This window comes from Bos javanicus, chromosome 10 (assembly GCF_032452875.1).
Source record: "Bos javanicus breed banteng chromosome 10, ARS-OSU_banteng_1.0, whole genome shotgun sequence".
Classification (NCBI taxonomy): Eukaryota; Metazoa; Chordata; class Mammalia; order Artiodactyla; family Bovidae; genus Bos; species Bos javanicus.
The window spans coordinates 26,138,853-26,148,697 of NC_083877.1; the positions used below are offsets into that span (position 1 = coordinate 26,138,853).

Consider the following 9,845-nt stretch of genomic DNA (forward strand, 5'->3'; position numbering starts at 1 on the left):
TTAGGTCTCAGTGCTAATTTGGTAAACATACACATTTAAATAAACCACTGCTTCTGTAAATGTTTTGACTTCTTTTTAAAAATACGGATTCCAAAAATTGTACAGAGATTCTGGTAAGATGGAAGTGACCTGAACCCTTGATTATTTATTTATTTTTTAGTTCTCGGTCAGGGCAGTGAAAGGAACCAGCTGACAAGAAAGGACTTGATCATTATAGCAGAGGTCCCCTTGATTCTAAGGGACTGCATGTTCAGGCTCCACAAATTGACAAGCTTCAAAGCATTTTCTTATCAGGACAAAGTACCACAGTCTCACATGCCATTCTGAATTTCCTTTACTAACCAGTGTGCACGGCCTCCCCTATTCAATCACCTGTTATTGCTCGAGCACTCATTGTCTGCCTTAAACTCACAGGATTCTTCAATGGGGGAAGTATTTTTATCTGTTCCTCACGGAAGTGGATCATCTGTTAGACTGACAGAGACCTGAAGTCAGAAGTCTTAGCTTTCCTAGTGGAATGCCAGCCTTGCCAAAGACTTAATTGACCAGTATCTGAAGCCCTTTGGAAAGATGCCTGATAGAGAAAAGTGTGATGTTTGTCTGGCACATGCCTATTCTCTCAGTTTTCAGTGTTGGATACTAGTATTTTAAGCTCTAACATTCTTCAACATTACAGGAGAGTTTAACCTTGGATTTCCTGCTATTCATACTTGTCAATAGTCTAAATGATGAAAATTTATACACAAGTGGGAAATTTACTTTAAGGCCTTGATGCTCAAAGTATAGTCTAAGAACCAGCAGCATCAGCATCTCCTGGTAATTTATTCAGATCAGATCAGATCAGTCGCTCAGTCGTGTCCGACTCTGCGACCTCGTGAATCGCAGCGCGCCAGGCCTCCCTGTCCATCACCAACTCCCGGAGTTCACTCAGACTCATGTCCATCAAGTCAATGATGTCATCCAGCCATCTCATCCTCTGTTGTCCCCTTCTCCTCCTGCCCCCAATCCCTCCCAGCATCAGAGTCTTCTCCAATGAGTCAACTCTTCGCATGAGGTGGCCAAAGTACTGGAGTTTCAGCTTTAGCATCATTCCTTCCAAAGAAATCCCAGGGCTGATCTCCTTCACAATGGACTGGTTGGATCTCCTTGCAGTCCAAGGGACTCTCAAGAGTCTTCTCCAACACCACAGTTCAAAAGCATCCATTCTTCGGCGCTCAGCCTTCTTCACAGTCCAACTCTCACATCCATACATGACCACTGGAAAAACCATAGCCTTGACTAGACAGACCTTTGTTGGCGAAGTAATGTCTCTGCTTTTGAATATGCTATCTAGGTTGGTCATAACTTTCCTTCCAAGGAGTAAGCGTCTTTTAATTTCATGGCTGCAGTCACCATCTGTAGTGATTTTGGAGCCCAGAAAAATAAAGTCTGACACTGTTTCCACTGTTTCCCCATCTATTTCCCATGAAGTGGTGGGACCAGATGCCATGATCTTCGTTTTCTGAATGTTGAGCTTTAAGCCAACTTTTTCACTCTCCACTTTCACTTTCATCAAGAGGCTTTTGAGTTCCTCTTCACTTTCTGCCATAAGGGTGGTGTCATCTGCATATCTGAGGTTATTGATATTTCTCCCGACAATCTTGATTCCAGCTTGTGTTTCTTCCAGTCTAGCGTTTCTCATGATGTACTCTGCATATAAGTTAAATAAGCAGGGTGACAACATACAGCCTTGACGGACTCCTTTTCCTATTTGGAACCAGTCTGTTGTTCCATGTCCAGTTCTAACTGTTGCTTCCTGACCTGCATACAAATTTCTCAAGAGGCAGATCAGGTGGTCTGGTATTCCCATCTCTTTCAGAATTGTCCACAGTTTATTGTGATCCACACAGTCCAAGGCTTTGGCATAGTCAATAAAGCAGAAACAGATGTTTTTCTGGAACTTTCTTGCTTTTTCCATGATCCAGTGGATGTTGGCAATTTGATCTCTGGTTCCTTTGCCTTTTCTAAAGCCAGCTTGAACATCAGGAAGTTCACGGTTCACATATTGCTGAAGCCTGGCTTGGAGAATTTTGAGCATTACTTTACTAGCGTGTGAGATGAGTGCAATTGTGTGGTAGTTTGAGCATTCTTTGGCATTGCCTTTCTTTGGGATTGGAATGAAAACTGACCTTTTCCAGTCCTGTGGCCACTGCTGAGTTTTCCAAATTTGCTGGCATATTGAGTGCAGCACTTTCACAGCATCATCTTTCAGGATTTGGAATAGCTCCACTGGAATTCCATCACCTTCACTAGCTTTGTTCATAGTGATGCTTTCTAAGGCCCACTTGACTTCACATTCCAGGATATCTGGCTCTAGGTCAGTGATCACACCATCATGATTATCTGGGTCGTGAAGATCTTTTTTGTACAGTTCTTCTGTGTATTCTTGCCATCTCTTCTTAAAATCTTCTGCTTCTGTTAGGTCCATACCATTTCTGTCCTTTATCGAGCCCATCTTTGCATGAAATGTTCCTTTGGTATCTCTGATTTTCTTGAAGAGATCCCTAGTCTTTCCCATTCTGTTGTTTTCCTCTATTTCTTTGCACTGATTGTTGAAGAAGGCTTTCTTATCTCTTCTTGCTATTCTTTGGAACTCTGCATTCAGATGTTTATATCTTTCCTTTTCTCCTTTGCTTTTCGCTTCTCTTCTTTTCACAACTATTTGTAAGGCCTCCCAGACAGCCATTTCGCTTTTTTGCATTTCTTTTCTATGGGAATGGTCTTGATCCCTGTCTCCTGTACAATGTCACGAACCTCATTCCATAGTTCATCAGGCACTCTATCTATCAGATCTAGGCCCTTAAATCTATTTCTCACTTCCACTGTATAATCATAAGGGATTTGATTTAGGTCATACCTGAATGGTCTAGCGGTTTTCCCTACTTTCTTCAATTTAAGTCTGAATTTGCCAATAAGGAGTTCATGGTCTGAGCCACAGTCAGCTCCTGGTCTTGTTTTTGCTGACAGTATAGAGCTTCTCCATCTTTGGCTTCAAAGAATATAATCAATCTGATTTCGGTGTTGACCATCTGGTGATGTCCATGTATACAGTCTTCTCTTGTGTTGTTGGAAGAGGGTGTTTGTTATGACCAGTGCATTTTCTTGGCAAAACTCTGTTAGTCTTTGCCCTGCTTCATTCCATATTCCAAGGCCAAATTTGTCTGTTACTTCAGGTGTTTCTTGACTTCCTACTTTTGCATTCCAGTCCCCTATAATGAAAAGGACATCTTTTTTGGGTGTTAGTTCTAAAAGGTCTTGTAGGTCTTCATAGAACCATTCAACTTCAGTTTCTTCAGCGTTACTGGTTGAGGCATAGACTTGGATTACTGTGATATTGAATGGTTTGCCTTGGAAACGAACAGAGATCATTTTGTCGTTTTTGAGATTGCATCCAAGTACTGCATTTCAGACTCTTTTGTTGACCACTATGGCCACTCCATTTCTTCTGAGGGATTCCTGCCCGCAGTAGTAGATATAATGGTCATCTGAGTTAAATTCACCCATTCCATTCCATTTCAGTTCACTGATTCCCAAAATGTCGACATTCACTCTTGTCATCTCTTGTTTGACCACTTCCAATTTGCCTTGATTCATGGAATGCACAATCTCAGGCCCATGAATTGGAATCCTAATAAATTCCTCCAAAGTTAGAGAGTTGTTACAAGTACTTTATTTTCCAGTCTATGCTTCAACTGTTCTATTCTCTATTTAGGGTCCGTTCAGTCAAGGCTATGGTTTTTCCAGTGGTCATGTATGGATGTGAGAGTTGGACTGTGAAGAAGGCTGAGCGCCGAAGAATGGATGCTTTTGAACTGTGGTGTTGGAGAAGACTCTTGAGAGTCCCTTGGACTGCAAGGAGATCCAACCAGTCCATTGTGAAGGAGATCAGCCCTGGGATTTCTTTGGAAGGAATGATGCTAAAGCTGAAACTCCAGTACTTTGGCCACCTCATGCGAAGAGTTGACTCATTGGAAAAGACTCTGATGCTGGGAGGGATTGGGGGCAGAAGGAGAAGGGGACGACAAAGGATGAGATGGCTGGATGGCATCACTGACTTGATGGATGTGAGTCTGAGTGAACTCCGGGAGTTGGTGATGGACAGGGAGGCCTGGTGTGCTGTGATTCATGGGGTCGAAAAGAGTCAGACATGACTGAGCAACTGAACTGAACTGAAAATTCCACCAGACTTTCACTACATTGCAATGTAAGTCTCTCACTCTAGCTCCAGCAGACAGCCATCCAGTTACTGGCTTGGCTCCCATCTGCGTGTGCTATAAAAATCTCACTAAAAGTTTTTTATGACCCCATGGACTGTAGCCCACCAAGCTCCTATGTTCATAGAATTCTCCAAACAAGAATACTGGAGTGGGTAGCCATTCTCTTCTCCAGGAGATCAAACCCTGGTCTCCTGCACTGCAGGCAGATCCTTTACCATCTGAGCCACCAGGAAAGCCCACAAAAATCTTACTAAAACTTAAATACTGGTAAATAATATGTTCCTTTTGATGGATGTATCAGATAGTCTTTCAGCATTTAATGAGCCCCTACTTAAATATTTAGTAGCTTTTTCATGGTCTCATGTGTTTAGTACATTGACCATCAGAGTAATACAAAATACTGTGATGTATTTATACTTACAACTTTTCTAAAATAACTATTTGAAGAAAAAGGAGAGAAGGGAAAGGGAAATCTTTCCCCTTATTTTCAATAGGAAGAATTAGGCCTCTTATTTTAAATTTGCATTTGTCTTTATAATGTTTACTGAAGTTTATGGAAGAAGTGGGACAAAAGGGAACAATCTCAGCAGGTTGATTGCCTCAGCAAGCTTCAGGTGAAAAGAAATGTAACCCTGAACATGCTCAGCCAAAGGGAAAGAGGAAATTTATGAGACATTCTTTTTTCTTTGTTTCTATTCATTCTGCCGGTAGCAATAACCTCCTTCTCCCCCGGCCCCCAGCCCCCCGCCCCAAACTCAGTCACTACAAAATATTGTAATAGTCTGGCTACTTTGGGTTTTGGGAAGATCCCCTGGAGTAAAGCATGGCAACCCATTCCAGTATTCTTGCCTGGAGAATCCCGTGGACAGAGCAGGTGGGTGGGATACAGTCCATAGGGTTGCAAAGAGTCGAACACAACTGAAGAGACTTGGCACGCATGCTTTGGGCTTAAGAAGATAAAATATGATGTACACTTGATTTTCTTCTTTGATTTCTCTACTACCTTGTCCAGCTTTTGACTCCAGTTCCAGAGTATCCAAGTACTCAGAGGGCAGCTTCTCGATGAACACACAAGAGTAATTATAATGGATTTAGGCACTTAGAATTAGGTAATGGGGAACACGAACCAAGAAGCACTGTGAAACTGAGAAACAGAATCTTCTTTTGGTTCTTCAAGGTACATTACAACTGACCCTACATCCATCAAATAAATCTGTGCTCTCCATTTGGTCAGGTTAGAGGAGGTGCAGAAAATAAATAAGATTATCATCCCTGCTGTAGCAAGCTTGCAGTTGAGTGAAAGAAGGTGTTTTCTGTAATACATACAATGTAAATCTAGAAGAATGAATACCCACGTGTATGCACCACCATTAGGTGGTAACACAAGTAGTAACTGAAACGCCAGAGTGAGTGCAGCCTCAATTTCCCAAGGGTCAGAGGTCTAGGGAAACTACAGAAAATAAATTTAAGAAAGCATAAGTTGAGGCTAGTACAACTTTTTTTTTTTTTGGCTAACATCTTGCAAAGCCTTGTTCCTTGATATTCTAGATAAACAATCTATGTACCTTAGAAACCAGTCTGTCTATCTATCCATAGATGTACTTGGATGCTGCTAAGATGAATAGTTGATTGGATTCTCTTAATTGTGCCTACTTTTCTATATAAATTCTTGACATTTTAAGGTACTTTAGGGTCAGTAAACCTGAAAATGCAGGGTCTTCAGCCAAGGAGATCAAGGAAGTCTCTTTTGTGGGAGAAAAAAAAGCTCCTTGAATGGTACACAATGCATTTTCATGCAAATAGATAAAATGATCTTATTTGACCTCATTTTTTCTGCTTGGGCACTTAGAAATTTATTTTTGTCTACAGCCTAGACAATCTATTCTGGAAAATTATTTGGTTCCTTAGAGTATTAAAAAGCTGTGAGGTAGTGTTCCTGACAAAAATATATAGGCCAAATCCAGTTGGAGTATTGAATCCACTCCAGTATTCTTGCCTGGAGAATCCCACGGACAGAGGAGCTTGGTGGGCTACAGTCCATGGCATTGAAAAGAGCCCGACACGACTGGAATGACTTAGCATGCAGAATGTGAGACTTATGAGAGAGCTGCTATGAAAAAAGAAAGGCTGAAAGCAGGGGAATTTTCAAATTGAAAGAGACTAAAGAAACATTAAAACTAAATGCAGCGAGAAACATTGTTTGAATCTAGTTTAAAAAAAAAAAATTGGAGGGAGCCAGTTGGGGAAATTTGAAAATATGGACTATTAAATTACAGAGTTGTTATAAATGTTGTTAGGTCTAATATGGTACTGAAGTTATGCTTTTATTCTTAGTTCTTATTTTTAGGAGATGTCTGCCAAGTATTTAGGTATGGAATTTAAAGGTTACAGTAACTTTCAGATTTCTTGCAGACTTAATGATCTTGGGCAAATGACATTAAAAATTAGGGAGTATACGAGCAGGCCTATCGTGAGAGAATCTAAACCTTACTAAATAAAAGTGGTTCACTTCTTGGGCTTGCATGAATCAGTCCTTCCCAACCCTCCCTCCTCCTCCCCCCGCAGTGTTCTAGTCTATGGCTATATTTGCAGTAAGAAATAAGTACAAGATTTTTTGTAGTTAAATACAATTTTAGTTCCTGTTTACTAGCTTAGAAAAACAGGATCTCTAAAAAGTGAAAACAAAATCCTTTTTAAAAAATTGTATTATTCATACCAAGGATACATGCAAATCCGTATGTCTTTAAGGAAAGATTAAAATTGTCCTCTCTAGCACCTCTTTTCCCTACTTGCTGCTAACCCTGGACCTTTGAGAGGAAATAATTCCAACATACAAACAAGAGTTAGGGGCTCTGGGATTCAGAAAAGACAAAAAACCGCGTGGTAAACCTCTTCTCACCTTCTCTGTGGATTTCACCACCATATAAGGAAAGGGAGTGCACCATAACCTCCCTATCGGATACCCTCTATATGCGCCTTTTTATTCTCAGGTGGGTCTCTCGAGTGCCCAGGTATCTGGAGTTCTGTTTTATGCATCCTTTCTGGGCTGCAGAGGAACAGAAGGCAATGTCTCAGCCGATTATCAAGGTAAGGGACTAGAAGACAGTCTAGTAATGACTTTGCTCAAAGCAGAGTCTTTTCGAGTGGTTGACAGGACAGAGAAAGTTTTCAGTTTTGCAGCATACCTTGGATTTTTGCTTGGGTCAAAATCCCATTTAACACAGTAAACTTACTGAAAACACCTATAACAGGGAAGATAGAGAGGCAGCATACACGCGAAGGCTCCATAGCTCAGGGGTTAGAGCACTGGTCTTGTAAACCAGGGGTCGCGAGTTCAAATCTCGCTGGGGCCTATGAGTCGCTTTTTTTCCCCCTCCTAAGCATTAAAGCAGTGGCTGCAGGACAAGGGTACCAGTGCAGCTGTTCCGGCAGATCTCCCCTGTCTTCGGCAGCGCGTGAAAAGACTTTCAGGCCAAGTGGACGTAGTTCCCCTGCTGCTGTCCTGGTCTGGATCCACGATCACAGCTGATAAATCCTTCTCCGCTGCCTCAGGCACGCGCTCGCTGGGGAAACAGACACGCATTTCTGCCGGTAGAAGGCACTCAAACTCATTTCTTTGAGAAACGCCTAGTGACGTGGCCTAGTGACGTGCCTGAGCCTTGAGGCGGAAATAAAAGACTATTTTACCGTGGCTCGTTGGTCTAGGGGTATGATTCTCGCTTAGGGTGCGAGAGGTCCCGGGTTCAAATCCCGGACGAGCCCGTCTTTGTTTGCTTCTGGTAATTTATTTAAACTATATGGGCTATCGCATTTTGTTCTCTCTACTCTGCTTTGAACGGAGAAGGCAATGGCACCCCATTCCAGTACTCTTGCCTGGAAAATCCCAAGCGGCGGAGCGTGGAAGGCTGCAGTCCACGGGGTCGCTGAGGGTCGGACACGACTGAGCGACTTCACTTTCACTTCTCACTTTCAGGCACTGGAGAAGGAAATGGCAACCCACTCCAGTGTTCTTGCCTGGAGAATCCCAGGGATGGGAGAGCCTGGTGGGCTCCTGTCTACGGGGTCGCACAGAGTCGGACACGACTGACGTGCCTTAGCAGCACTCTGCTTTGTGAAGTTGCGGCTGAGGACCCCTAGGGATGAGAAATGGTAAAGTTACGGAGAACTATGAGTTGTTTTTGAATTCTGTCTGATGATGCGATTCCCCACCCTCCTGGCTGGCAGGCTGACGTGGCAGCTCCGAGAGCCTGTCTCTATACCTCGCAGTGCATCTGCTGTGAAATGGAAATGATTGCAAGTTCCCTTTTCTTGCCTAGCGCCAGGAATCCAGTTCAGTAAAATAAAACAGTGTATGGGAAACTGAAGAAGGAAAGGAGCAGTTTGCCCTGACTGGACGGACTCCATTTTTTAAAAAGAACAGGAACTCCATATTACACTCTCGGCGAACTTTGGACTACATACCTGGGGAGCCACAGAGATAAAATACCAGCAGCCAAGCGGGCCTCCCTGGAGAATAAAAACCAGACCAGGCAGACTCCGTACCTAGACCTCCCGGAGCTAGAAGGAACGCAATGTCCACTATGTAATCTTAACAGTACCTATTGATGTGGACTAAACTCTATGTCCAGATAGCTTTAAAATGTAAATTTATGGCTGTAACCTGATTGTTTTCTTACTAACATTGTCCAGAGTGGACTTTAGAGAATTTGGAGATGTGGGCTTGAGCACGTACACTTCTGTATAAAAGGTTGTCACCAAGTCGATAGGGGTCCTTGGCTAAGGAGGAAACTCTGCCTGGGACCCGCCGTGTAATAAACTGCACTCCACTATCCAGGCTGTCCTGAGTGAGTTTGCTTCCCAGAGCGTTTGGCTGTAACAAAACTGCCTGGAAACTTCAAATAGTGCTAAATACAAACTGCTTTTCCCGCCCCTGAAGGAACGCGGGTCTGAAATATACTAACATAATCACCATTTTAAGCGTGTGTGATATATTATCCTTTAAAAGAGTTTTTATGCAGTATCATATACTGTGGTGTCTTTTCTTTCTTATTTTTTCCTCTTTCTCCTACTCCACACTGCCTGTTAAAAAACAAGCAAGCAAACAAACAAAAACCGAAATAAAAAAAAAAGAAAACACTCATGTAGAATGACCTTATTACAATGATTGTTGTTAAGGCGCGAGTCGTGTCCGACTCTTTGTGACCCCGTGGACAGTAGTACGCCGGGTTTCCGGGTCCCTCACCGTCTCCCGGAGCTTGCATGATGCCATTCAACCTTCTCAATCCTCCCTTCGATCTTTCCCAGCAACAGGATCTTTTCCAATGAACAGAAGCATGGGAAGTCGCAAAACCGGGCAAGTCCAGATTGTCTATCAAGTATAAGTCAAGAAACTGTATTAAAGTGGCAGGATTAGCGGAGTCAAGGATGTTTGATCCGCATGGTTTCAAAAACCACCTGGCAGCGGTGGGATTCGAACCCACGCCCCCGAAGAGACTGGAGCCTTAATCCAGCGACTTAGACCGCTCGGCCACGCTACCGACTGAGGGCAACACGCAAACGTACTGTATATGATCCTCTCTCCTCCCAGTC

General features: G+C 42.9%; 3 non-coding genes across 3 annotated transcripts; 2 read left to right on the top strand and 1 right to left on the bottom strand.

Annotated features, from left to right (window-relative positions):
* The first annotated feature begins 7,536 nt into the window (after positions 1-7,536).
* TRNAT-UGU (transfer RNA threonine (anticodon UGU)) lies at positions 7,537-7,609 on the top strand. The gene has a single exon. It is a non-coding gene; the product is annotated as a tRNA-Thr (tRNA).
* Positions 7,610-7,946: 337 nt separating this feature from the next.
* Positions 7,947-8,018, top strand: TRNAP-AGG (transfer RNA proline (anticodon AGG)). Its single transcript has one exon. It is a non-coding gene; the product is annotated as a tRNA-Pro (tRNA).
* A 1,693-nt stretch (positions 8,019-9,711) lies between these two features.
* Positions 9,712-9,793, bottom strand: TRNAL-AAG (transfer RNA leucine (anticodon AAG)). The gene has a single exon. It is a non-coding gene; the product is annotated as a tRNA-Leu (tRNA).
* Between the last annotated feature and the right edge of the window lie 52 nt (positions 9,794-9,845).